Source organism: Protopterus annectens, chromosome 6.part0 (assembly GCF_019279795.1).
Source record: "Protopterus annectens isolate FY-2018-M chromosome 6.part0, PAN1.0, whole genome shotgun sequence".
Taxonomy (NCBI): Eukaryota; Metazoa; Chordata; order Ceratodontiformes; family Protopteridae; genus Protopterus; species Protopterus annectens.
Window position 1 is genome coordinate 1,898,481,889 of NC_056737.1, and position 27,719 is coordinate 1,898,509,607.

The 27,719-nt window shown below is 38.0% G+C and overlaps 1 long non-coding RNA gene across 1 annotated transcript in view; it reads right to left on the reverse strand.

Moving 5' to 3' along the window:
* Nucleotides 1–3,665: 3,665 nt before the first annotated feature.
* The window catches only part of LOC122804123, a 34,254-nt gene continuing 10,200 nt past the window's right edge, over nucleotides 3,666–27,719 (reverse strand). The window contains exon 2 of the long non-coding RNA XR_006365189.1: nucleotides 3,666–4,648. This is a non-coding gene — a long non-coding RNA (uncharacterized LOC122804123). The remainder of the gene's footprint in view (nucleotides 4,649–27,719) is intronic.

A 27,719-nucleotide genomic window follows, 5' to 3' on the forward strand; every position in this document is an offset into this window, starting at 1 on the left:
TCTATGTGGCACACCTCATCATGGAGGGCTTTTCATCCAGAAAAAAGGAGGTCATTGTCCCACTGTACTCATCCCTCATTAGACCCATTATAGAATACAATGCCCCATTTGGTATGTACCTCTCAAGACATCTGCAACAACTGGAAAGGACTCAGAAATACCTCACTAAAAGAATCACAGGCCTAAAGCAGATGCCCTACGCTGACCACCTTAAAAAACTCCAGCTATTCTCTGTCGCATATCGTCTACTCAGAGGCGATCTCTGCTTAACATTCAAGGCCATGTCAAACCCAGAGCTGTTGGACATGCTACACTTAAAGAAATCCCGATCCCTCAGAGCTGCACGCTCCAGGGATCTAAACCTTGTCATCACAATAAACAAAACATGCTGGAGGGATAGGTTCCTGACCCAGAGACTCCCCAGACTCTGGAATAGATTGCCCATACATGTCAAGCAGAGTGCCTCTTTGGACCTCTTCTAAAGGAACCTTGACGATTGGATGGGAGAAAGGAAATTCACCCCAGGGATCACGTCAGTCGCCCTGCTAGACAGGGGTCCAGGAAAGTAAATAATGTGGGAAGAAATAGCCAGGGAATTGTTATGGCTAGGCTTGTATAGGCCCTAGGGCTGATAGCCTAGTACCAACCTATGAACCTATGAACCTATGAATCACATTAGGTAGACTTACTTTTTAAGTGCTATGGGAAAAGAATTGCACATTTTTAATTCATGTCAGCAATGCTGGATCTGATTTCTCCCACCAGGTGACAAAATATATTAGCAATATGTACATAGCTCTTTGTTTATTTTTTATAGTCCCAGTGCTTTAAAAGAATATTCAGATAAAATATTACACTTGGCACCTATATCAAGCGCTCTGCTTATTATTAACTCTCCAGTACTTTCCAATAACCTGACTTGTATTTTTGTTTGTGTGTTGAAGCCTCAAAAGCATTTCACATTTCACTGCATCAAGTCCTTTCAGTACAACAGCACTCAATAACATTTTTACATTTTTGTTCAGCAATCTACAAAGGCTTATGAATAAGCTTACTTTTGCACATTTTTGAACAATACCATGTGCAAGGCCAAATCAGCATTAAAGTCCTTTGAAATGTATGAGCTTCTCAGCATGATGGAAGCTCTACCTACCCGTGGGACCAGGTATGCAGGCTGTACTGGGTGGAATGCCAGACTGCCTTTAGTACCTAGCTCCACATACATGTACAACTGAAGATTTCAGGAGCCAAGAGAAAAAAAACTGGGACCATGCATATGTGTAGCTGTGTGCACTGCAGGTCATCCACTGGGGTCATCTGCAGACTGCTAACTTTAGGGTTTTGTAAAAGAGAGACTGAAATAGCTTGCAGGTTAGTGGTCTCACATCCACATCCCTTTTTTGGATGTCATGAATGCAGGCATGAAAGACATGCTGCCATCATGCCTACACTCACCAGTCAATCCACTAGCTGGAGCTGTTGAGCTGAATGACCTTGTGGCCATACAACTCAACATGTATGTCAGGCATGATATTGCAGGCAGGCTTTTTGTCTGCAGTACCATTTCTAATATATAGATGGAGCGGCTCCATCCAAGACCTTTGGCCAGACCCAGCTGTCCTGCCAAGTCCTCATGTAGCTAAAGCACTACGCTCAGCATAGGTAATGAGATTCACAAACATAGAAAGTTAGAAAATCTCATCACCTTGTCTGAACATTATATTGTATTGAACTGAGAGGACCCGCCCAGATGATGTCATTCCATGAAGGTTTTATTTTACATTTTAGAGCAGCAACAGTGGGACAGCAGAGGACATTTGCTGTCACTACACTAATGGCTTAGAATCAGGATCTTTATCTGACCCTCATTTTTATCTCCCTGCCCTCCCTTAATCACACTTTTTCCTCAGTTAATTATTTTAACTTTGTATTAATAATTTTACTTGCTTTGTCCACATTTGATAAGGCCATATCCACTTCTCTCAGTAGCTCACCTCTTGTTTCATCTTTTCTTATATTACAAATGATTCTATGCCTTTAACATGCAATTCACAGTCTTTTGCTGTGCTCTTCAACAGTAACATAACCACCTGTACACTCTACTGGACCTTGCAACCTTGTGAAAAACAAGTGATGAGTTAATGGCATTTTTTTTCTGGCCTCAGTACTACTTGAACTTTAAATGATTCTATTTTAGCTTCCACCCCTTCAAACAAAGCTAAAAGTTTAAACACATTAAAGACTTCTACGCTGCAACATGCAGAAATGCAGAATACTGTACTTTTTCAGGCTTACTAACTAATCCACTTGCTGTAAGGAATAAATTACATTTTTGGATCAAACATCTCAAGCATTCAGCATAATTGTCTTCCAGTGAAGGAATTAGTGGTAAATGGAGCTGGACATATATTTACTTTAAATTACACTTCTGTACTTCTGGTAACTCCTCCAATCAATTATATGCTTTTCCTTATATGGATATATATTTTTTAACAAATGCTTCTTCACTTTTGACACTGTATAGCATCTGGATGGCTAATAAATACAACCAAGACACTGTGGATGCAGTTTAATTTCTATTCATCCTTTTCATCTTGAAATCTGTTTTTGTCAAGCACTTACTTTTCTGTTACTTTCTCGGTTCACAAGTGATCATTCTAACACTTTCATGCAGTTGCCTCATCTAAAATATTCTTGACTCTTAGCTGAATTTATGATCAGGCTGACTGCACGGCATGCCTTCAAACCACAAAACTGTATTCTCAAATGCCTGGTGACAACACACTGAATGTGTAAGTCCATCAAACAGTTTTTCAACCCCAATGTGGTGTCTATATCTCCTGCATCTCTCCTATATATGTATATCAATTTCAAGACTGCTGTACTTCAGAGAAAGGATAATTCTTAAATATTCTCTGAGATGCTGAAATCTCACACTTAGTATATAAATATTAGCAGCAACATTTTCTGTGTCAATCTGTTAAAGACTGCATTTCTGTTGCTCAAAGCATTCCTTGCTCTATGTCAGGTCTGTTAATAGCAATCAGTTGCTATAACTAAAAGGTTCTTTGAGAGCTATTTGTGTAGAACTGCTGCTTTTATTTTGATGTTTCTCCAAGTGTTAGCTCTTTGTCAGATAGAAACATCTTTTGTATAATTTCATAATATATGATACATAAATGTAACGCCTTCAATTTCTAAACAGATCAAAGAGATGACTTTGAAACAAGTAATACCTTTCTACAAGGAGGTGCACATTACCTCATCAAAACTGTCATCATCATAAACAGTCTTATTAAAATGTTTGTTGCAGTTCATCCTTTTCAAAATACTGATCGAGCTGGTCACCCAGGATGCAAAAAGTTGATAAAGTAACCCATGCTGAGGTAAATAAACAGTGTTATTTATACACACTGAGATATTTTATTTTATGTAATGTGAGTTGTGATAATAAGGAGTCCGATTACTTTAACTGCTTCTATTTTATATACACGTATCTTCGAAGGAATGAAGAGAAACAGATCACTAGGTTCTCCTTTCAGCTACCTGCGTGGTAATGGGGTAAAATTAATCTGCCAACATATTAAATGTGTGACTCTAACAGCATACTAGCTACAGAAGTGACGGGTCACTGATATAAATACCCATACTTATAGCTCAAGAAATAGGAACAAGATTAAGTAGTTTATCAAGGATTAAACACTGGAGCCATAGCTTAGCAAAAGCAGAGTCAAAACAGTACTTCATTTGCATGAGAAGAAAATGAAAAACAAAAATCACATTTCATTTTTAAAGTACTTTCATTGTGTAACATACATTTGCCTTTATAATCCTGGAACCTATATCCTACAGAAGACTGCAAAGTTACGGACTAGTTCAAGGTCTGCACCAGTGATTGTTAACAATCTACTACACTCATTGCAGTATTCTAAATCATACCAGTCCTGTATTTGATTTTAACATTTCAGTCACTGAAATCAGAAATCTTAAATCTGTATTCTGTATACTATTACATAATCTGATAAACATTCCAGAACAGACTTAAAGAACTACATTGCATATTAAGCCAGTAACAAACAAAGAAAACTGTTAAAGTGCAAACTAAGTATATATTGCAAAACTAACAATTCAAGCCCTTGATAAAAATTGTTCCTGCATAAAAAAAAGGCATCTGCACTTACACATCTGTTGAACATCCTTGCTATTTGCTTTAAATATTAGCCCAGTCAATATCACGCTATGGACTTCAATCACTGCACATTTGAAAAAACTCTGTTTGCACAAATAATACTGTGCGGTCGGGTTTTATGACTACCTTGCTCCCGTCATCCATGCATACCATTTCTTTCTGTGAAACATTTTCAGGCATTTCTTCCTATCTTCATAGTCCATTTCTGTAACTCAGAATTGGACTGTGTCACCATATATGACTTAAATGAATGCCATTCTTCTTCCCAAGTACTTCCAAAGATTGTTGCCAGGGTCGTGCTTGCTCCTGGTTTCCAGACTTGCTTTAGCTGCCTGAGTTCTGTTAAATGATCGCAGGCAACTTAAAACAAGCCAAGAACCCGGGAGAGTGAAACAAGGGCGCAAAGGTAGAATAGCAGGGAAAGTGGTTAACCCAGAAGGATTAGAAGAAAGCCAGCACCTAAAAGTAAAATAAATAAATATCTACATGAATAACAAATAACAATTATTAGTCTACTAGAACAGTATTGCTTCAACATTTTAGCTAAATAATTGCAAATGTCAATTTTGCACCCAGTAGCCTATAATAAATCAATGCGTGTTTTCAGACCTTTATTGATTTATTGATACTGAGCTACTATGGCGCATTTCTTAAACACAGTTTTCTGCCTCTCCATGTGACTGCAAGGCAAAACAATACAAATAAGAATACAAAAGTGTTTTTAAAACATGCATTAACTAATGTGTAGATATGCTAAATCCAAAAAAAATGGGAATAATTGCATCCCCCACACTTTTTTTGTCATTTTGCCTGAAGAGGTAGTGCATTATCAGATTATTTGTTTTGTGTCAGTGCCTTCATATCAATGTAAATGCAATGGCCTTAATTCTTAAACACCTAGCTCCAAAACCCCACCAAGACACGGGCCAGTGCAGGAATGTTCTCTAGAGAAGGAGAATGCAGGTATAGGTCAGGTGTAGCATAATGAACGACAGCCAGCAGGGTATGTTGAAACAATTACTTTTATAATGCTCTTGAGCTATGATGATTAAATGGAATTGCCATTTTTAGTGCAGCTGGATTGACCTGACCAGAACAGCATGGCTGAGGAAACTGCAAAATATAAAAAGAGGAGAAAACAAAAACACACCCCTGCATTTCTATATCAAATAAATGCAAATAAAATTTTTAGCCTTCCTCGCTAAAGTTTTTGAGGGCAGTCCATTATACTATGTTCAATTTTACTAAGTTGGATGACTTAATGAAATAGCTTTCTTTGTCCAAAATGCCATAATCCTGGATTTTGTGTATTTAAATAAGGGCTTACTGCCCCCATTGTGGCAGGGTGGCAATCCCCCAAAACCATGAGCTGTACAGGCAGTCCCTGGATTAAGGATGAGATCCATTTTTTAATCTGTCCTTAAGTCAAATTTGTATGTAAGTCGAAATATGTATATAAAACATTTTACTAAACTGTACTGCAATACAGTACAGTACGGTACAGTAGAACGTTACATACAAAAAATATGTTAAACTTATCTCTTTTTAAGCTTCACTTCACATTTCTGTACTACAGGCATCACCCATGAATATTATCCACTCTTTTCTGAACTTTCAGACCTCCTACTGTCACCTAGACCCTAGTGAGCCACAATGTAATTTGCCCATTCTACTGTACAGTACAGTAACTGTTTCAGTACTATACTGTACAAACCAGCAGTCTTGACCAATCAGATCACTAACACAGTAATTTCTTAACCAGTTGGATCTCTTATTCTTTGTGAAGGTGGAAGTAACTGCTCAAACAAGACGTACAAGCAGCTTCACAAAGGGGAAAAGGCAAGTACAACAGAATTCTTTATTTTAAGGTAAGAGTTGGGCAACTTTAAAGATTTTTATTTATTTTCACATTATTTCTGACATTGAAGCAGCCCGTTCTTATCTATGGGTTTCCCGCAAGTTGGATGTCTTTAACTCAGGGACTGCCTGTGCCACTTTTGAAGGAATCACTTTTGACAATTTTCCCTACTCAACAAAATTGCTCTTAATAAAATGGACCTAATACTGAGAATTCTGTTTTCTCTCAGACAAAATAAGGCATTGAAGGTGAACATCTTTAGGATAGAGGATCCATTGGCCTCCACAATACTTGGCGATTTTCCTAGGAGACATCATTTATTGCTAATTTAGAAGAAAGTACTTACAATTTAAAACAGAAATTCTTTTGTACAAAATCTAATAAATCTGCTGAAAAAATAAGCTGTGAAAGCACTTAAGCTACTGAACCAGCTACCTACTTCCCATAGGGGATGACAACGCATTTTTTGGCATTGAGTTTAAGGCCATAATTTTGACACCATTCGTTCGTCTCAGTGAGGCCTTTCTGTAGGATGTCACCATCACTTGGGGAGTTAATGATAGCTTCCAGCTTGTAATTCTCTGCGAACTTTGTCAGCCAGAGTCACTTCAAGTTGGCCTGGACTTCAGAGAAGTAGATACCAAATAGGAGAGGTCCCAGGACCAAACCCTGTGGGACTCCACTCGTGACTGGTCGGCAGTCTGACTTGGAGTCAGCTACTTATACACTGTGGGTTCTATCTGCGGGCCAGTTTGCAACCCACCTAGTGATATAGGGGTTGATGCCTAGCTTAGTGAATTTTTCTATGATTCCTGAGTGGGGAATGGTTCAAAGGCCTTGGCCCGATCATGGTAGGCTGTATGAAGTACCTTGCCTTCATCCACAGCTCTGGTGACTGACTCAAAGAAGTCAACCAGGTTGAGCAGGCAGTATCTACCCATCACAAAACCAAACAGTGTGGGATCCAGAGTATAGAGATTCCCTATATCCTTGTTCATTAGGTCGATAATGATGCGTTCCATAGCTTGGCATATCAGACTCGTCAGGCTAATGGGGCGATAGTTCCCAGGGTCTGTAGTCACTCCTCCTTTGTAAAGAGGGATGACTGTAGCAGTGTACCATTCAGTAGGGTCAAAGTCAGAGGTGAGGCTGTGATTGACCACTTTCTGTGAGATCCAGCTGCTGTGTTTATGCTTGTTTACTTGACTGTCCCTATTATTTCCAAATGGAGAGCACCAATAACTGGAGGCCAGTACAATAAACTTTAGCAGCTATCATACACATGTTTTGTGCAAAGACAAATTAATTAAATCTGCTTCTCTACTTCAGAAATAACCTAATTTCCCAGTGTGCCTCTGTTACTGCAGTCTACTTTTTATTATCAGGTAAATGGTTTGGATTAGCTTTTGTCATTTTATTTTTTTTTTTGGATTAACATTGCTTTCAAATATTCACCTTAGGAAATAAAACCATTTTGTGCTGGGTCACGAACTCTAACATTTAGGTCTTTAGGCAAATGATTCAAAAACATAAGGGCACAGGGTAATCTGATCTACTGAGCTGTTACCCTATGCTTGATTGCATAACCAAGCGCAGCTCCACTTTTCACTTGAAGTATGTTAATGAAGACAGGTACAGTCCTGTAAATGATTCCACAATGGATACTGGGCTAACAAAACAGAATCTCTTCAGAGTTCACAAAATAACAAAACATGTCAAGGGAAACCCCACTTAGCACCGGATAGGCTTGTATAGGCCCTAGGGCTAATAGCCTAGTACCAACTTAAGAACCTATGAACCTATGAAGTAGACAACTGAAGTCTATGCATGATTTTGTACAATAAACAGCTCTACCTTTAAGAGGGATTTGGCACTGTAGGCAATACACTGTGAGAAGCCAGACTGGCTAGTTAGCCCCCCTCCAAAACCACTACCTACATGACCCTGCCTTTGCCCCAAGTCTGAAAACAAGTAAAATCATATCAATAGGCATACACAGTGACTGACAAACAACATAAAACCAACTTGAGTGATTGAGTAGGTGGCATATATTCCATTTACGGCATGAAAAGCAGAACATTGTGAGTTTTCTCTGGACAATGTGATCATGGATTTCTTTTTCAATACTGACACTGTAAGGCCCCATAACAAGGATGATGCACACCTGAGGTGCTGATATTTGAATGAGACTTTTAACCTGAACAAGGCTGCATCTGCCAAAGATGTTGTTGGCAAAGGTGGATGTAAAATATCCTATGATATTTACAAAAAATAAAATAAATTAAAAAATGACATTTCCACAATATCATGGCGAAACAGCTGCTAGTAAGTATGAATACCACAGTGTTTCTCCCCTAAAAATGCCTAGTAGAGCTACTAGTAGTCAACTGCCAGATATTGTATCAGGACATTAAATGAGATGGATTGGAGTATTGTAGTCCCAGTAAACTGACCAATAGACAGTCAAGGACAGGAATAGGTTCATAGGTTCATAGGTTCATACTAGGCTATCTGCCCAAGGGCATTTATAAGCCTAGCCCATAGTTATGTGGCTTTCGCCACCCCTTTAGTTTGAATAAAAACTATGCCTATCATTTTTCTGTGCCTCTGTCAAGCAGTGACACTGAAGTAATCCCTGGGGTATATCTGCGATCTCCCATCCATTGGTCAAGATTCCTCTTGAACAAGGCCAGCGAGGTGCTCTGCCTCACATGTACCGGGATTTTGTTCCACAGCATAGGGAGTCTCTGGGTGATGAATCTGTCCCTCCAGCACATTCTATTTATAACCGTGTCAAGGTTTAAGTCTCCGCCCTTGTGGTTCTGAGGGATCTAGATTTTTTGAGGTGAAGCATATTCATCAAATCTGGGTTTGACATGGCCTTATATGTCAGGCACAGGTCACCTCTGAGCAAGCGGTATGAGACTGAATAGAGCTGGAGTTCTTTCAGTCGGGCAGCATAAGACATATTTTTGAGACCCTTTATCCTTTTGGTGAGGAACTTTTGGGGCCTTTCAAGCTGCAGCAGGTGTCTGGTCAGATACATTCGAACGGGCATTGTACTCAATCATAGGTCTAATGAGTGATGAGTACAGGGCGATGACCTCCTTGATCTAGATGTGAATCCCTTCATGTTCAGGTGGGCGATATAGAAGGTTTTCCTAACTACTTTAGCAACATGAGTGTCAAACGAAAGGCTACTGTCAACTTGGGTCCCCAGATCCCTGATGACTTTTTCTGTGCTCTGTGGATTGCCACCTATATGGTAGCTAGGGGTAACCTTGTTTTTCCCGAAGGGTATGACTATGCATTTTTTGGCGTTTAACTTCAGGCCATGGCTCTGGCACCAGTTATCCGTTTCTGTGAGGCCCTTCTGGAGGATATCTGTGTCAGATGTGTTTTTGACTATGGCGCCCAGTTTGCAGTCATCTGCAAACTTGTCAGCCATAACCCTCCTGTGTTTGCTTGTACTAAGTCACAGGCATATACCAAAGTCAGTCTAAGCCATGGGTATTGATTTGTGAGAAATTTGGGGCATTAATGACTAGGCTAAAATAGGCTCTAAGGTCTTTAGCCTAGTAACCTCCTATGATCCTATGACATATATCCCACATCATCTACTAAGTATCCATTGTGTGGCTACGACCAGCAGGGTCAAGGCACACCATAATAAACATAAGTTCAAACATTTATAAAAATAAAATTAACTAAAGCAGCTCAAGAAAGTGATTGATGGAGTAGTATGAAGCACAAATAGTTTTATGTGTGCTGAGGAAGGACACTGCATTCTTTCAATACCAAAGACACTAGGGCTGGTCGTAGCCACACAATGGATACTTAGTAGATGATGTGGGATATATGTCATAGGATCATAGGAGGTTACTAGGCTAAAGACCTTAGAGCCTATTTTAGCCTAGTCATTAATGCCCCAAATTTCTCACAAATCAATACCCATGGCTTAGACTGACTTTGGTATATGCCTGTGACTTAGGGCATCTACAAACTGCCCCTGTTCATAATGGCCAAAGACAACAAGCCATGGGAGAATTTGCAATTTCCCATCCATTGGTCCAAATTACATTTGAATAGGCTTAGGGAAGAGTTCTGTTTCACATGAATGTGTGGTCTGTTCCAGAGAAGGGGTCATCTCTGAGACATATACCCGTCTCTTCAACATGTTTTGTTTATGTCACACATGATGTTTAGATTCTTATAGTGGGTAGTTCTAGTGCTGTTTGTCTTGTAAATGTGTAATAGATCCATCAGGGCTGGAACAGAGAAAGCATTGTAAGTTAGCCATATATTGCCCCTCAGTAGTCTGTAGGAGACAGAGTATAGGGACAGGGCTTTGAGGCAGTCCACATAAGACATACTGTTTACATTATGTATTCTTTTAGTCAGGAACCTCTGTGGCCATTCCATTTGTTGCAAATACCTGGACAGGTACATACCAAAGGGTGCACTGTACTTAATTATTGGTCTAATGAGGGCTGAATGTAGTGGGACTATGATTTCCTCAGATCTGGATGCCATGACCTTACTTATAAGTTTTGCCACACAGAAGGATTTTCTCACAACCATAGACAGGTGGTGATCAAAGTTTAAGTTACTGTCATCCTGAGTTCCCAAATCCCTTACCACTTGGTCTACTCTTGGGGGGAGGGGGTTGTTATCAGTGTTGTAATTTTCAGGGGTTGTCATCTTCCCAAAGGGTATAATTATGGATTTTTGTTCATTGAGTTTTAGGCCATGGCTTGGGCATCAGTTATTTGTCTGTGTCAGACCTTCCAGGAGGAAGGGGGATTCAGTGATTGCACCCAGCTTGCAGTCAGCAAATTCGGTCAGCCAAAGGACTTCTTCATTTGCCTTGACTTCAGATACATACATTGCAAACAAAAGTGGTACCAGTATTGATCCCTGTGGGGCACTACTAGTAACAGGCCTCTTGGTGGAGTTGGAGTCCCCCACACTAACTTCATGTTGTCCCATCTGTGAGACATTTAGTTATCCATCGGGTGACACAGGGATTTATGCCTAAATTTGTGAGTTTGGCTATAATACCAGAGTGAGGTATTGTGTCAAATGCCTTTGCCAGGTCAAGGTAGAAAATATGTATCATTTTGCCCTTGTCCATGGCTCTAGTAACCTTCTGGCAGATGTCCACCAGGTTTAGTAGGCATGGCCTGCCCTTGACAAAACCAAGCTGGGATGGGTCCAGTGTTTGAAGATTTCCTGTGTCTTTATGAGGTCTACAAAAAAATCTGTCCATCACCTTGCATATATGACTAATTAAACTTATGTATGTAGTTACGAGGGTCTATTGATAGTCCACCTTTGTGTGCAGAGATGACAGTTGTAGTCCTCCATTCCCTAGGAAGGAAGCCTGCCTGGAGGCTGTAGTTGAACAGAGATTCTAGTGGGGCTAACAGGTCATGTTCCAAGTTATTTAGGAGGCATCCTGGGATATTATCAGGACCCACTGATGCAGTGTTTTTAGCTCTGGAGAGTACAGTGAGGATCTCTTCTTTAGTGATAGCTGGGGGGCAATGATAGATGGTATTCCCTGGGGTAAAATGGAGGTGATGGGGTGAAATTAAAGATAAATTTACGGCCAGCGAATTTGCTATATCCCCTGGTTTGGTATAGGAAGTTCCATTTACTATTAGTTTAGCACACTGCTGGGTCTTCCCTTTAATGTTGTGTACATAAATGAAAAATGTCTTATGGTTATTCTTAGCCTGGGAAGCTATTTTTGTATCAAAGTTGGCTTTGGTGGCCTTGATTAGTCCCCTCATTTGCTTGTTGAGACTGATGAGGGAGTTTTTTTTGTCTTTTGGGCATAGCCCTTCTTATTTTTGGACTGGATTGTCTTTATTTTATTGTGCAACCTATTTATAATGTGGGACTACCAACAGTTTGTTTTTGGTGTTTGTCCCAAGTTTATTTTGGTTTGGAACTGCTGCTTCTATGCAGTTATTTATATGCTTGTACAGGGTTTCAGTAAACACTTGCAGATAGGCCACCATGTTCTCTGAATTGGGGGGGGGACTTAAAATTTAGCTATGCCTTCACTTAATAGGAGGTAATTAGCCTTTTAAAAAATCTTAAAGGTTCAGGAAAGGTGTTGGGAGTGCAGCCTTTATATTTATTTCAACTGTTACCACTTTGTGATCTGATCTGACCAATGAGGACATTGCACAACTCTTATGGTATGCCTACTTTTTATGTAGATTGATACACCTCCACCTTTTGTCCCTTCTTGTGCAGTAGCTAGTCTAAATGTGTGGAAATCATTACAGCCTTGTACTACCAGGGTGCCTTCTGTGGCTTTAAACCATGTCTCAGTAACCGCACAGATGTTACTGAGTATTTCCAGGAAGTAGAGCTTCTTTTTGAGACATCTGGTATTGATTAGTAATGCATTTAGTTTATCTTGCATAGAATTGACTATGTTGTAAGATTTATCAGATCGGCACCTCCTTTGAATGACACCAATAACTAAGCCAATTGTTAAAGTCAATCACCTTTGTTTATATTGTGGTATCATCCTTGGAGATGGTAGATTGCTGCTCAGTGCTAGGCCCATACCTGCCTATGACAAATAATCTGAAAGATTTATCATGTTTATCTTCACGTCATCCAAGCAGGCAAATTTCAGATCATTAGCAACCACATGGACTATGACAGAGTCATACTGGTACTTGTCGTTCAATGTCCTGATTGCATGTGTGATCTGGTGAATCCTTGCCCTTGAAAGGCAACTTACTGTGACTATCTCCTTGCTCAGCCTGGTGACAGGGGCATCAGTGTATCTCACAACAGAGTCTCCAATGACCAATATATTGGGTTGTGAGGCAGTTTGCTTTAAGGGCTTAGAGGCTGAGACATTGTCAGATGTGGCTGCCTGTTAGAGTGTTTGGGAGGATGCTGAGAGCAGTGGTTGGGAGGCCTTTGAGGTTTGGGTAGATTGCAGTTAAGAACCTCAGCATATCTGAGTTTATGTGTCTGATCCATAGTAGGCGTAGAGTGTGTGTTACTGGCAACCTGTTTGGGGATATCAGTGCCTGCATGCAAAACTGTTCCCTCCAAAGACATAGTGTAATTACATCTCTCACATACTATGTCAGTCTGCTTAAAAATAATGTGTTTGTTAGTAAACATTAGACCATTACTACATTGTCTCAAGATGCCAATTTCTACCAGGCTGGCTGCAGAGATTGTAGGGAAGTGTACGTCCATGGCTGTGGATCCTCTTTTTTTTTTGTGGTCCATTAGAGGTTGTGCAATTGGGGTTAAGAGTTGTTGGACTGGGAGGAAAGTTCTAGGACTGATGTAAAACAACAGTCTTGGGGTAATGCTTCCCAGCGGGCAAACTAGCTGCTCAACACTTAGCTAGATACTTGAGAAAATAGCAGAGGAAGTTTTATATGGACAATTACAACTCTAAGTGCATGTTTTTATACAGGGCACTGCGAACCATTGCTACACAGCTCAGAAGAGATTATAGGAGTTCAGTTTTTTTTATTTATTCATTTATTTATTTTATTTAACATTTGTTTACCAGGAAAGTCCAACTTGGAACAAAGCCAATTTTCAGCAGAGGCCCAGGGAGAAACGCTCCAGATACGTGTCAGTTAGAGAGGTATCTAATCAGCAAACAGTACAAATGCAGTACAAGTATACATAAGGATCAGATCCTCCAGTAATGTATAATTCTCTCACTATTATGACCAATACTACAACACTGAAGTTCCCAGAATAAGTAAAATGCAAACAGAAAAAAATGCAGTAGAAACATATTAAAATGAAGTTCATATCTTGCAGCAATACAAACTTCTTTCATAACTGTGAGCTATGTTACAAGACTAAGGTCCCAGATCAAGTAAAATGAAAGCTGAAAAATGCAGTATAAATAAAAGCAAATGAGGCTTAGATCCTTTACAAATTCACAATTCTCTCACTATCGTGAGTTATGCTACAATACTAGGGTCATCAGACCCAGTAAAATACAAACAGTAAAAAGCAGTAGAAATTAAATAAACAAGGTTCAGAGCCTGCAGCAGCTCACAATTCTCCTACTACTTTGAGACATGCTATAAGACTAACATCCCAGACCAAATTAAAAATGCAAACAGCTGATTTTTTGCTAGAGCAAGAAAAATGCAAAAAAGAGCAATACACAATTCAGATGAACATTCGGGATATTACAGTGTGCACTAGTTGAAATTAGATTATATAAAACAGAGGCTAATTCTAATTTTAAGATTTTAATGGGAATGCCTTATTAGTTTGAGCTGTTTCCAGCAGAAATAGTTCTGGGAGGGGCTTGCAAACTGTAATTTACAATAGGGTCAGGCATCTAGAAAGGCACCAAGTATTAGCTAGGTCTATTCAATCAATGAATGCAAAAGGAATGTTTGCTAACTACACTAGCCAACAACCTTTTTGACTTCAAAGAAAAGAAACTTTGCAGTAAAACAACATTTAAAAAAACAAACTGTAGTATAATAATACAAAAATCAAAAAATAATGAAAGTAGCCAAACATTAAATGTAGAAAATCCAAAAATCAGTACAGCCAAACAACAGTTTTAAACTCAGAGCTCTTGTAGCTCTTGTGGGACTAGGATATTATTAGCTGTACTTAAGTTTTTCAGATTTGGTTTCATTGAATGAACTATGATATGCAGTGTGTATAGCAGCACCACATCATGCCTCAATCAACTGTTTAGTGGACTAAATGTAACTTGTTATAATATCCAAAACCAGCAACACAATAAGTACTGGTTCATCAGATCTACTGAGCTAACACAGGGTGAAGGGTATCACACAGCCTCTCACAGAGTTATAGATATCTTTCAACTTCTACCAGATATACACATTACCCTCCTTCTGGATGACGTTTTCTTTCTTAGATGGTTTTCTTTTAAGCCAATTGCCTTAAGATACATCTATAGTAGCAGTCTTTCATGGTACAGTTTCATTTAGAGTACCCAATCCATCTACAGCATGTATTTGGGATGTGCAATGAAACCAGAGTACCTGGAGAAAACTAAATGGTCAAAATGTTAAAAGATCAACACACAAAACAGTGACCACAACTTAATGACCATTCATTTTGCTGAGAAATCACAGACAGCATGTACATTGAAAAGGGAAAACATTATTTTTCCAATGTACTAATAAGCATAACCTTTTTCACATATTCATTCAAATTTGTCTGAGTTATGGGAGTGCTACAATTTTTTTTTTATTTTAAGGTAAAGTGTATGGTTAGGCATAGGAACAGGATTAGCTTTAGGTTTAATACTCATTACTAAGGTAGAATGGGGCAGCTAACCCTAGCCTTATTTAAAAAAAAATACACAAGACAGCTGTACCACTCACTAAGCACACTTTCACACACTTACCAACCCACATACTATTAAATATTTCCCCCTTACCTAAACCTTATCCTAGCCCTAAAACATACATACTCATGCATACACTAAATCTGTCCCCATGCACACACACACACACACACACACACACACACACACACACACACACACACACACACACACACACACACTCCCAAAGTACTTACCTTTATTGACCATAATGACAGTGACTCAAACAGATGTTTGCACAAACTGCCAATCAGAGAAATGTCAATACGGTTCACTTGACTGAGACAATGAGTGTCTGACCAAGTGAACTGTAACTCTCTCTCTCTCGTTTATATATATATATATATATATATATATATATATATATATATAAATATATATATGTATATATATATACACAAATATATATATATATATATATATATATATATATATATATATATATATATATACATAAATATATATATATATATATATATATATATATATATATATATACATGCAAAACACTGTTTTTGTGTTTCCTGTCTGTGTTTTTTATCGGTTCATTGAACCAATATTCGCGAAAGTGAAGGCTGCTCAGGACATACAACAGACACTTTCCTGTTAAAGATGACCATTCAACAAATAAGACAGATTGACTGTTGACCTGTGTATATGCTGTAATACTAAATGTAGTCTGCACTTAATAGAAAACACTAATATGTGTTTTGTTATATACATATTTTAATATGCTTGGCCACTGTAGTGTGAAACCTGTATTCTGTCTTCCACATTACACCTATACAACACATTCTGTACAAGCATTGTCACTTATCTCTGCTCTACACATAATGGCAATTTGCTGATACAGCTGTGACCAAAGCTGCGATCATGTGTGCCTTAGTCAGGTTTCCATGCACCAGTCCTTTAGCCTGGCACATCTCAGCCAACTGGCTCCTTGTCAGCTTGCCATACTCCTCTGCTGACATGCTTGCCTGCTCTCTCTGACTAACTAAGCTAAAGAAATAAAACAATTGTGATATGAGCTCTGAATGTTCACTCCATGGCTGATTTAGAGTACAAAAACACCTTCAGTGATCACTGTACATAAGCTACAGGAATTCATTATCCAAACCACTTCTTCTTTCGGCTTTTCCCAGTTAGGGGTCGCCACGGCAGACCACCTGTCCGCTCATGATTGGCAGTGGAGTTTTACAGTGTTGAGTTGCCAGCCTGGCGCCCAACCTTCCACAGAAGGCACACACACACTCACACCTAGGGTCACTTTAGAGTGTCCAGTCCACCTACAGCATGTCTTTGGGATGTAGGAGAAAACCAAAGCACCTGGAGGAAACCCACGCTACCACAGGGGGGGCATGCAAACTCCACACAGAAGGCACCCCAGCCAAGGATCGAAACGGAGAACCTCTTGCTGTGAGGCGGCAATGCTCATTATCCACACCACTACAGGCCAATTAATGTGTGATGTGGCTAACTCACCACTATCAAACATTTAATACTTGATGTGGATATCCCACCACTGCCAAACAATTAATATGTGATGCCCGTGCACTGGCCCAGTAATCAAGGAGCCTTAATCCTCACCACTAACACCAGTGAGGGGCATCCACATTGGGAAGATAACAAGCACACACACACACAATAAAGTACAATTTCACTTAAGAGCACACAGAGATCACAGTCAGTCTGGGGATGGTTTCTCCCTTTCTCTCCAGATCTCCAATAAGACTCCCCACTGGCACAGCAATAGGGTTCAGATCTCAGCCAAGTAGTCAAGCCAAAACCTCCAGTACCCTCTCTGTCCAACCAGTGCTTCGTGTCCCTGCCCAAGTAGCTGACACACACACACACACACACACACACACACACACACACACACACACACACACACACACACACACACACACCACACACACACAACTTTAAGATCTGGTTTATATACAAACAAGAAGACACTCCTGGAGAAGGATGGCACAGGTCCACTAGCTATTCCCCCTTCTGCCCAGGCTATAAGGTAATAATCCACTGCCACCAACTACTCTTATCAGCTACTATAAAGGGCCTTACCAAAGGGTGTCCAATTCTACTGTGCAGTGTTACTGTTATCCAAATAGTAAATGTAAGCCAGGGCTAAAGCTATTGGAGTGGCTTATATAGTATCACCAAATACATGCAAGTATGCTAAGAGCTTGAATTATCTCTACACAAAGCAGCCACAATAAAAAGGTTTAAATATATTTAATATAAATAATAGAAACACAAGACAATACTTGTTAACTCATAATGGCATTAGAGAGTTCAGAAATCAGAGGAAATACTTTAAAACAACATTGTAGGATAGTCTCACATAAATATAGAAAACAGCTATACTAATCTTACTATTTTATATATATATATATATATATATATATATATATATATATATGAGAAATCACTGTTCTAAATATCTTACTTACAGAGCAAAGCAAAGTGCTGGTGAGCTGACGTGTTCAGCTTCAGAAACAAATGCAAAATGCTATTCTTACTTTCTGGGATAGCCCTTAAATTGATAATACACATTACTGCTGAGTCATTTCAGATTACATCATTCTTGTTACTTCTGCTTAAGTTTCCCAGGCTCACAGAACTTAAAATTTAAGATTTCTTTTTGATCTGCACATGGCAGGAAGTCACAGCAATAAAAGACATGTTACATGTGAAACATCAATAAAAGACATGTTACATGTGAAACCTAGTAGGACAATAGAAAGAATTTCCAGCTGCAGACATCCTGTCTCCAAGCTTAAGATCACACACAGTTGTAAAATTCTTTACTTATCAGCTTTCTTCCAGCTGGGTGTACTGAGGTTACATTTTTGAAGTTCATCCCATAAAACAGTTTTCTTACATTTGTCACACAAACCTGTGGCTCATGTTAATATTTACAATGACATATCATTATTTACAGAATTCTAGCTAGCTATGCTGGTAGCCCCTCAGTTTTTCACAACCCAAATGAAGTTTATTGACTAAAGTTAAGTGCTTTTGTCCCTAATTTAATGGAACTTCATCAGAACAACATCCACAAATAAAACTTCACTATTTATATGATTCAAAAAGCAACTAGCAACCAATCACTATTAAGATACATAAATAAATACATACATAATTAAGTAGTTCAATAAATAATAAATTGAATCACCATGGTGACTAATACAGTGCCCTTATGTTAGAGAAGGTGTGTCAATAGATCTGGTAGGTCATGGCCATATCAATACGGACAATATATTTTACTGTGGAATTAAAGGTATAAGATACCTGGGTTTGTGCAATGACTGTGATGCATTCTATGTAGGAAAAACTAAACTTAGTTTGAGAAAAAAGGTATACAACACCTTTATGATATAAGGAGGAAAGACTCTAAAAATGCATTATATAAAGATATAGAAAAAAATCCAACCCATAAATTTAAGTTTACAGTTATTGACCAAGTAGACCTTGGACAGAAAATGATTTTCTGGAATTTCAGGAACTTAAATGGCTCAAACGAATGCCACTATATATCCAGGACTAAATGAATCCATTTCTTTATCTAGTTTTTTGAAACTAAGAGCTGTGTTCTTTTTATAACAATACAATTCTTGTTATAACAATATAACTCTTGCAATTTGTTTTAATTGACCTTAGTATATAGGTTGTTTGAGGTGTTTTTTTTTTATATTATGAAAGATAGGAGACTTTCTTTAAAGAAATGGGGTGTTTTTTAAAGGGGAAGAATTAGTCACCATGGTGATTCATTCCTTCTTTATTTATAAACTTTTTAAAATTCTGGGCTGAATTCCAAAACAATTCCCATGCTTAGAGTAGCATATCAAACAAATAGTGCCCAATCCCCATACAAACCTCACCTCATAATACCTTATGCCATATAGCTAATGAGAAATTACAGGGCTGACTTTGAATTCTAACTCCATGGTTTTGGCCACTATACTGCAACACATTACAACTGTACAGTAGTCTTTAAATCCAGTGTAAAACTTCAGACTATAAGCACCAACCTTTATAACCAGTGGGACTGTACAGTGCTGGTAGAGTTCGACCTATATGTTGACTATGCTTCTTCTTCTGCATTACATGGTGGAAAGACCAAATGTCTACAGGGCAAATACAGGCAGATCTATACTGTGACTAGCATGCTGTGACAGGCTCGTGGAGGCCAACGAGAATCTGCAGTAATGTTGTTTTTGGCACTCCCTTTCACATTGTGGGGACAACTCAATATGCATGTTGTAAAATATTTTAACTGTTTTTTTATGCAACAAACCCTCAGCCTGCCAACTTAGAAATTCCAGCAGTAATGCTGCCTGCATGTCAGTTTACTTTGTTGTGTATGCAACATAATGGCCAACACAATGGTGGTGCTGGGGATTTGAGCATATTCAGAGCTCAACTGTGCACCATACTTTCGTAGAGTCAAACAACTTCAAGCACATGTAAGGGCAGTCGCTGACATAAAATGTTTCTGAATCCCATTATCTATGTATAATGAGGTGTTCTTCTTAGGATTTGGAAATTCTGATATACAGTTTAGAGTTTCCTAAGTAATCTCCACTCACTGGTGTATTGTCATATTACATGGCAGACCCAAAAACTAGGCTAAGTATAGCTTTGCGGGATGGCGAGGCCTGTATGGAATGCTACCCTGATTATTTTGGAAACTGGCCCTTTAGTTTTGTGAAACACACGACAAACATATAATAACTGAGTTTTTTCTTGTTTTCCTTCCTAAATAATGAAAAAGGTACACAAGTTAATTTTAGTTGAAACATCCTTGATTTTATTGCTAATTTTAAGATGAGCATCTGTTTTAATATTAGTTTAATATCTGCTTTTGTTTTAAATAATGACATTTTTTCATGTTGTTGAGAGTTTCTGGAAAATCACAATAAATGTAAAGCATATGGCATTCATTTTATAGACAGCTTAACAATACATTAATTTTGTGATCACAACACCCTAATGTCGTGCTTTATGTTAAAACTGAGATTGTGTTTTTATTTTATTTTTTTCCTTTGTTGACAAGGTAAGTGAATTGATCCATGGACCCTCTTTGGCCATGATCAGGGAGCTACTGCACAATTTACTACAGAGGTAACAACTAAATGACTAATTATACAGGTAATTTTGAAATGATTGCAGAAGAGTTTGTTTACATCTCATTAACTGTTAACACAATAATTTTGATTGTAACAGAGTTTGTTTTCATCTCCTAGCTATAATGGTTATACATAGCAGAAAGAGTTATATAACGAAAATATTGTCTTATAAAGTTGTAGAAACTAAATATTTCATGCCATGTACATTGTTAACAGCTCATAGGAATAATACAGGTCTACATGCTTTTTCATTATATGTTTCAATGTATATTGATAACAGAGTAATGAGTTTTATATGCTTTTTCATGACATGTTTCTGGAATACCCATTTAGTAACAGTTTGTAATGCATACAGCACAGTAATAAAGTTATAGTACAGAGCCATCTTGATATTCCTATGCATACTGAATACTATTTGGTAGTTTCTGAATAAAGAGCTGGGGAAGAAGCTGAGAAGAGCGTGTGTATATGACTCCTGAAAAAAAGGAAAGGAGAGAAGAGAAGAGAAGTGGGTGGGTTTGCTTGTCTTAAACCTTTCCTAAGTACCCATTATATTCAGTTTATTTAAAATCTGTAATTACCTGCTTGTGTTTACATATTTACAAAGATTGACCAATTGTCTGAGCAGTTCTAGACCTGATAATTGCATACATGAGTTGCTAATTTATGGTGGAGGCTAATGCCTATGGACATGGAGTGAAGAAAGAGAGCTAGCCTTTGTCCAGGAAACAGGAAATATAACCATTTATAAGGTTTCCCTTAGTCGCTCCAAACGCTATCTTCTAAAATATGGGTACTCTATTATGCTTCTGAGTTTTATGAATAAGTGGTTTCAGTTAAAAGGGGCTGTTTTACTGATGACTCTTTCCATGGCTGAGATTGCAAAGGGTGGCCTGTGTAGGGGCTGAAGCATTACTGTCTTTGTTTCTGACAAAGAAGGGTGATTTTTTGACTACCAGCCTGTTTCCAAGAGGTGGGCAAAAACTATCACATAACATTTTTAAAGTAAGCCAGGATGAAAGGAAAACAAAACCAGCTGTAACTAGAAGCCATATGGCATTTTATAAAGTTAGGGAGTAGTGTTCCAAATGAGGGGACAGGGTTACTAAATCTGAATACAGAGTTAAGTGCTGTTTTGTCCTGATTTATGTTGTAAGAGGAATAAAGGGAGATTATTGTAAGAGCATAATCAAGTCTAACTATGAAGACATTCTTAACTAGAGCCTGCCTGGCATCCTTTCTTAGGTGACTAGAGACAGAGTAGGGGGCCTTGAGCTGAATTTTATTTTTTGAGATGGTAGAGTCAGTGTGAGTTTTGAATCTCAGAGAAGGACCTAAACTTAGACCAAGATACTTCTGTTTATCCACTGAAAAGTCGGGCTCATTGTTGAATGCATTTTTGTCTGGGGTGAGGTTGTTAACTCGTGCTTGATGCTGAAGAACATATTTGCTGTTTTAGTTACATTTCGAGTAAGATGAGATTTATATGTTGAGCAATCTTTATACTCATAGTACCTTGTACCTTATTGCATTTCATTTTAAAGTTATTTATATCTGTCTGTTAAAATGAAACAAGAACAGGTTTTTGTCTCAAATTACCTAAGCAAACAATTAAAAATGTATATTTGTAATATATAAAGTCATTTTAGACATTACTTTGCACTCTGTAACATGTTGATTACAGTACTGTAGTATATGACTTAACATACTTTTTTACAATTAACTTTGGACCAGATTTAAAAAATGGCATAGGAACATCAGCTCAGTGGAGGTGGACCATGTCCACTCTCACTACAAACTGTGCAATCCATTCAACCCATTAGGATGAGGGTTTACCCCAATTCAGTACCTCAGTACAAAGAATTATTACGTTAAATGAGTGTCATCTCATGCTACTCTGGAAAAGCTAAAGAAATTGTACAACTTTCTATGTTAAAGAATCTCATTACCTCTTCTCAGCATAGCTCAGACCTGCCTGAGAACTTGTCAGGGTCACCGAAACCATCCGAAGTTCTCTGCCAGAGCAGCTCCACTAATATGGCAGACCTAGTATTGCAAGCAGAGAGCCTTCCTGCAATACCAGGTGTGACATACAGATGAAGCTTCACTACTATAAGCCCACATAGCACAAAAACCACTACTATAAGGCAGACTACTTAATTCAGGCATGGCAACCAACACGGCAGGCATGACTTTAGTTGTCTCAGCTAGGAAATTAAACAAGAATGCAGAACTACTAAACAACTATGGAAATATAATTTTTTTACAGAAGAGCACTGCAAAACATCAGTATATAAACTTGGGGAACATGGTTAAGGTGTTTACTTTACAGACATAGTGTTTGATTATCACATGTGATAATTGGCTAGGCTTAAAATGGCCCACAAGGGCAGTTAGTTTAGTACTAATCTATGAACCTATGAATCTTGAACTATGCACAATCACAAAGTGTGAGGTCTCAGGCTTTCCCCCCGACTGTCAAAACCTGCGGTGCAGCTCCATCTGTATGTAGAACTAAGTACTGCAAGCAGTATATCTTCCTACAAGGTACTGCCTGGAGCAGCCAACTCCTTGTGTAGCACTTTCATACCTCTCAACTGTCTCTGATTTTGACTCAAATTTTAGCTTTGTCCCTCTTAATCCCTCCAAACATTGGTGACTTTTGAAGGAAAAGTGGTGAATTATACTCAATAAATAATAACAATAATTAAGTGTTATAGATTTTTTTTACTTCAGAAGATGTATATTGCTCGACATTCTCTTATTCTGCCAATGTTTCAAACTAATAGTAATAATATTTTAAAAATGTCCCAGATTTTTTCTAGGTTTGTCTCTAATTCTGTTGCCAGTTGTCTCTGATTGGTTGAAAACTATGTTTCAATGGGCTTCTCTGTTTCTTCCTGTTTATTAGGGAATACAATGCCAAATTATTTTGGTGAGGTAAAGGAGAATCACCTTTTGGAATTTGTAATTCTTACCTGGATTATGAGAGCTGGCACCTGCATCATCAAAAGAGGGAAATTGTTAAAGGCTAATAGAATGGTAAGTTCTGATGCAGACTTTTTGGTTGAATTAGAATTCATTGCACATATGTTCAAACAAAGGGGATACCCTGACTGTCTTTTGGAGGATCTCAGCCATGAGGTAATTCACAAACGGAAACAAGGTTTTTACAGACCCATTTTGGGTCATGGCTTTATAGGCAGTGGTAGATTTCATTCTGAAAAGGTTTTTTACAGCTCAACTTTTATTTTAACATATAATGGGATGGCTAACACTATTATTGATGTAATAAATGCCAATTGGGAGATTCTTCAATTTGATGTTAATGTAGGGTCAAAAGTTGGCAAAAACCCAAGACGTGTTTAGGAGGGACAAATCCATAAAGAACATACTGGAAGGTATAGGACATGAGAGTAGGATCAATAGGAAAGTTGGTAATTTTAAATGTAATTCCTGTTCCTTTTGCCCATTTATAATGGAGACTGAGGGTCAAATTAGGGCAAATGGAAAGATACTCAACATTAGAGGCCATTACAATTGTAATAGTAGTAGTGTTATATATATGGCCAAGTGTGAAGAATGTCCTAGTTTTTATATTGGCAAAACCAGTAGGAAATTCAAACTAAGAATAGGTGAACATTTGGGTGATATAATATATTGTAGGACCACTAGTGCCATATTTAGGCATATTAAGGAAAATCAGACACATCATTTTAAATTGTTGGTTTTGCAGCAGTTAGTGAAGGATGAACAAGGGTCCATCTTAGATGTACATTTGGACCTGATGGAATTGAGATGGCAGTTGTTTCTAAATGCCTCTCATTACCCAGGTATTAATGAGACCATAAGTATTGCTAGTGTTTTAAAGCTTGATCAAATTTCAGGTTAGTGCAGGTGACATGTCCATTAGCAAATGGTATTTTTAATTAATTGTAATTAATTCACCACTGTTTTTAGACTGGCAAATAGGTGGTTTATATGCATTCAGTATTTATAAAATATGTTATAAATGATTCATTAATTTTATTTATAATGGTGTGCATATTGCTTTTAATCTTGATTTTAAATGTTAATTGATTAATTAGGGGGGATATTTAGTTGGTTGGATTACTGTGGAACATTGTTCTGAGGAAGTCTCTGTAGTGGAGAAGAAAGCGTTTAACATTAATAAAGTTTGGTGTTCTTCTCGGATTGTTCGCATCCTGCTGGCTTTATTTCTGTGGTTTTATTCTCTTTTGTGGTTGTAGCACTTTCATACCTCTCAACTGTCCCTGATTTTGACTCAAATTTTAGCTCTGTCCCTCTTAATCCCTTCTAAAACTGGTGACTTTTGAAGGAAAGGTGGTGAATTATACTCAATAAATAACAATAATTAAGTGTTATAGATTTTTTTTTACTTCAGAAGATGTATATTGCTTGACATTCTCTTATTCTGCCAATGTTTCAAACTAATAGTAATAATATTTTAAAAATGTCCCTGATTTTTTCTAGGTTTGTCTCTAATTCTGTTGCCACTTGTCTTTGATTGGTTGAAAACTATGTTTCAATGGACTTCACTGTTTATTGGGGAATACAATGCCAAATTATTTTGGTGAGGTAACTGAGAATCACCTTTTGGAATTAGGCATAGGCCCTTGGCAGTCCCATTTAGTACATACTGAACGTGGCCTGACAGAACCCTATACTTTGAATGTAATGGTTTGTGTTACTCCATGCTCAAGTCCTATTACAATCCAGGCCTTTGAATACAGTGAACATTGCAGCAGTAAATGTGAATATGGTAAGTACTGCTACTATAAATGTAAATATACAGAGCTGTGGCATGTATGGTTTGGTCTTGTTTATACTTCTGATGGCTAAAGTTCAATTAGCAGTCCAGGCTCCCCTTGGCAAGAGATGGGACTGATGCTGGGCTGTGTTAACTGAATTAGGGATTCTGGGAAGCACAAGACCATTAAGGAGTGTGTGTGCACTCTATATGTAAGGACTGGTATGGAAAAGCATAGGTTCAGCACAGTGGGTATTGCATAGGATTTTCCATCAATCACAGGAACCCACTAAGTCAATGGCCTCTTTTCAAGTGCAATTCAAGGTGGTAATCATACTACCTAGGGGTAATTTGGCCAGGGCAATGGAGAACTTCCCCTACCTTTTTTGATAAGTACCAGGGGATCTTTTACATCCACATGATCTACTACCAACTCAGGCAGATGAGGTCTTGGCTTAGCATCTCATATGAATGACATCACATTAAGGAGTACAGCACCTACCTTATGTTGCACTGCAGTGTTAGAATTGGAAAATTAACCCAGGTATTGTACCTTATGTGGGAACAGAACCAACAACTTCTGTATTACAGAGACATGCAGTACCCACAGATCTACTACAACTGCAAAACAGCATGCAAAAAATGTCCTATTCTCTACCCAGTGAAGGTAACCATTAACCATGGCCTCACTTGTTAGAAAGAATAATGGATGAAAATGGTCATGGGTGAAGGACAAAAGAAAAAGAAAACTATTATTGTTTCTATCTATATCTGCATCAAAAGCAATATCTATATGTGTACATATTTAAACAAGCTTTCAGGACCTTATGATACTTCTTCTTTCGGCTGCTCCCATTAGGGGTCGCCACAGCAGATCAACTGTTTCCATTTCTTCCTGTCCTCTGCATCTTGCTCTGTCACACCAACCACCTGCATGTCCTCTCTCACCACATCCATAAACCTTATCTTAGGCCTCCCTCTTTTCCTGTTACCTGGCAGCTTCATCCTTAGCATCTTTTCCCAATATACTCTGTATCCCTCCTCAGCACATGTCCAAACCAACGTAATCTTGCCTTTCTGGCTTTGTCTCCAAACCTTCCAACCTGAGCTGACCCTTTAATATACTTATTCCTAATCCCGTCCACCCTCGTCACACCCAGTGCAAATCTTAACATCTTCAGCTCTGCCACATCAAGCTCTGACTGCCTTTTTGTCAGTGCCACTGTCTCCAACTCATATAACATAGCTGGTCTCACTACCCTCTTGTAGACCTTCCCTTTCACTCTTACTAGTTCTCGTCTGTCACAAATCACTCCTGACACTCTTCTCCACCCACTCCATCCTGCCTGTACTCTCTTCTTCACCTCTCTTCCACACTCACAACCTTATGATACTAATAAGTGGAAATAAGTTTCTGAAAGTCCTGATGGAATGGTAATAAAAATTATTTCCATTTTACACATACTACTTATTTATTTACTTACTAATACAAACACATACACACACATCTGTTTACATATGCTCACTCTAAATTCACTACAGTGATTGGAAAGGTTTTATTATGGAGTTTAAATTTTATACATTTTTCTAACTCCTGTATAACTGTCTCCGCTATGTAAGACAATACATATATATAACTTTTTGAAAAATGATAATCCTATACTGGCCACAATAGTATGTATTCCTAAAGTACATAAAAATATTAATGACCTACCTTTCAGACCTATTATTTCTGGTAGTAAAGCCAAGACATTTAATATAGGTGTAGCTATTGATGAATGGGTAAAACATATTTACCAGTATATTTCTCATATAGTAAAGGACTCATGGATGTTTTTATCCAAGTTAACAAGGAATAAATGGAAAAATAATTTGATATTTGTCACTATTGATGTGATTGACTTATTTTCGTGTATCCCTAAAGAACAGGGTTTAGAATTTTTTTGTGATAGTTTGAGGAAATATTCCCATTTAAGCTGGGATCGTATTAATTTAATTGTGGATATGATGAGTCTTGTCTTAGAACACAATTATATTTATTTTGAAGGTGAGCATTATAAACAAACAAAAGGAGTGGCTATGGGGGCATCATGTGCCCCCATATTCGCCAATTTAGTAATGCTTGAATGGGAGAATAAACATTTATTCAATAGTGACTATTTTAAACATATCATATATTATACATGATTTTTAGATGATATGGTTTTATTATGGGATGGGCCCATTGATATACTTATAGAATTTTTTGAATATATAAATACCACCAGTCATTTTCTGAAGTTTACGTATAATTTTAGTCATGAAGGTATATCATACTTGGATACATATGTGAGCCACACTAATTCTGGCTTTCAGTCAGAAATATTGAGAAAGGA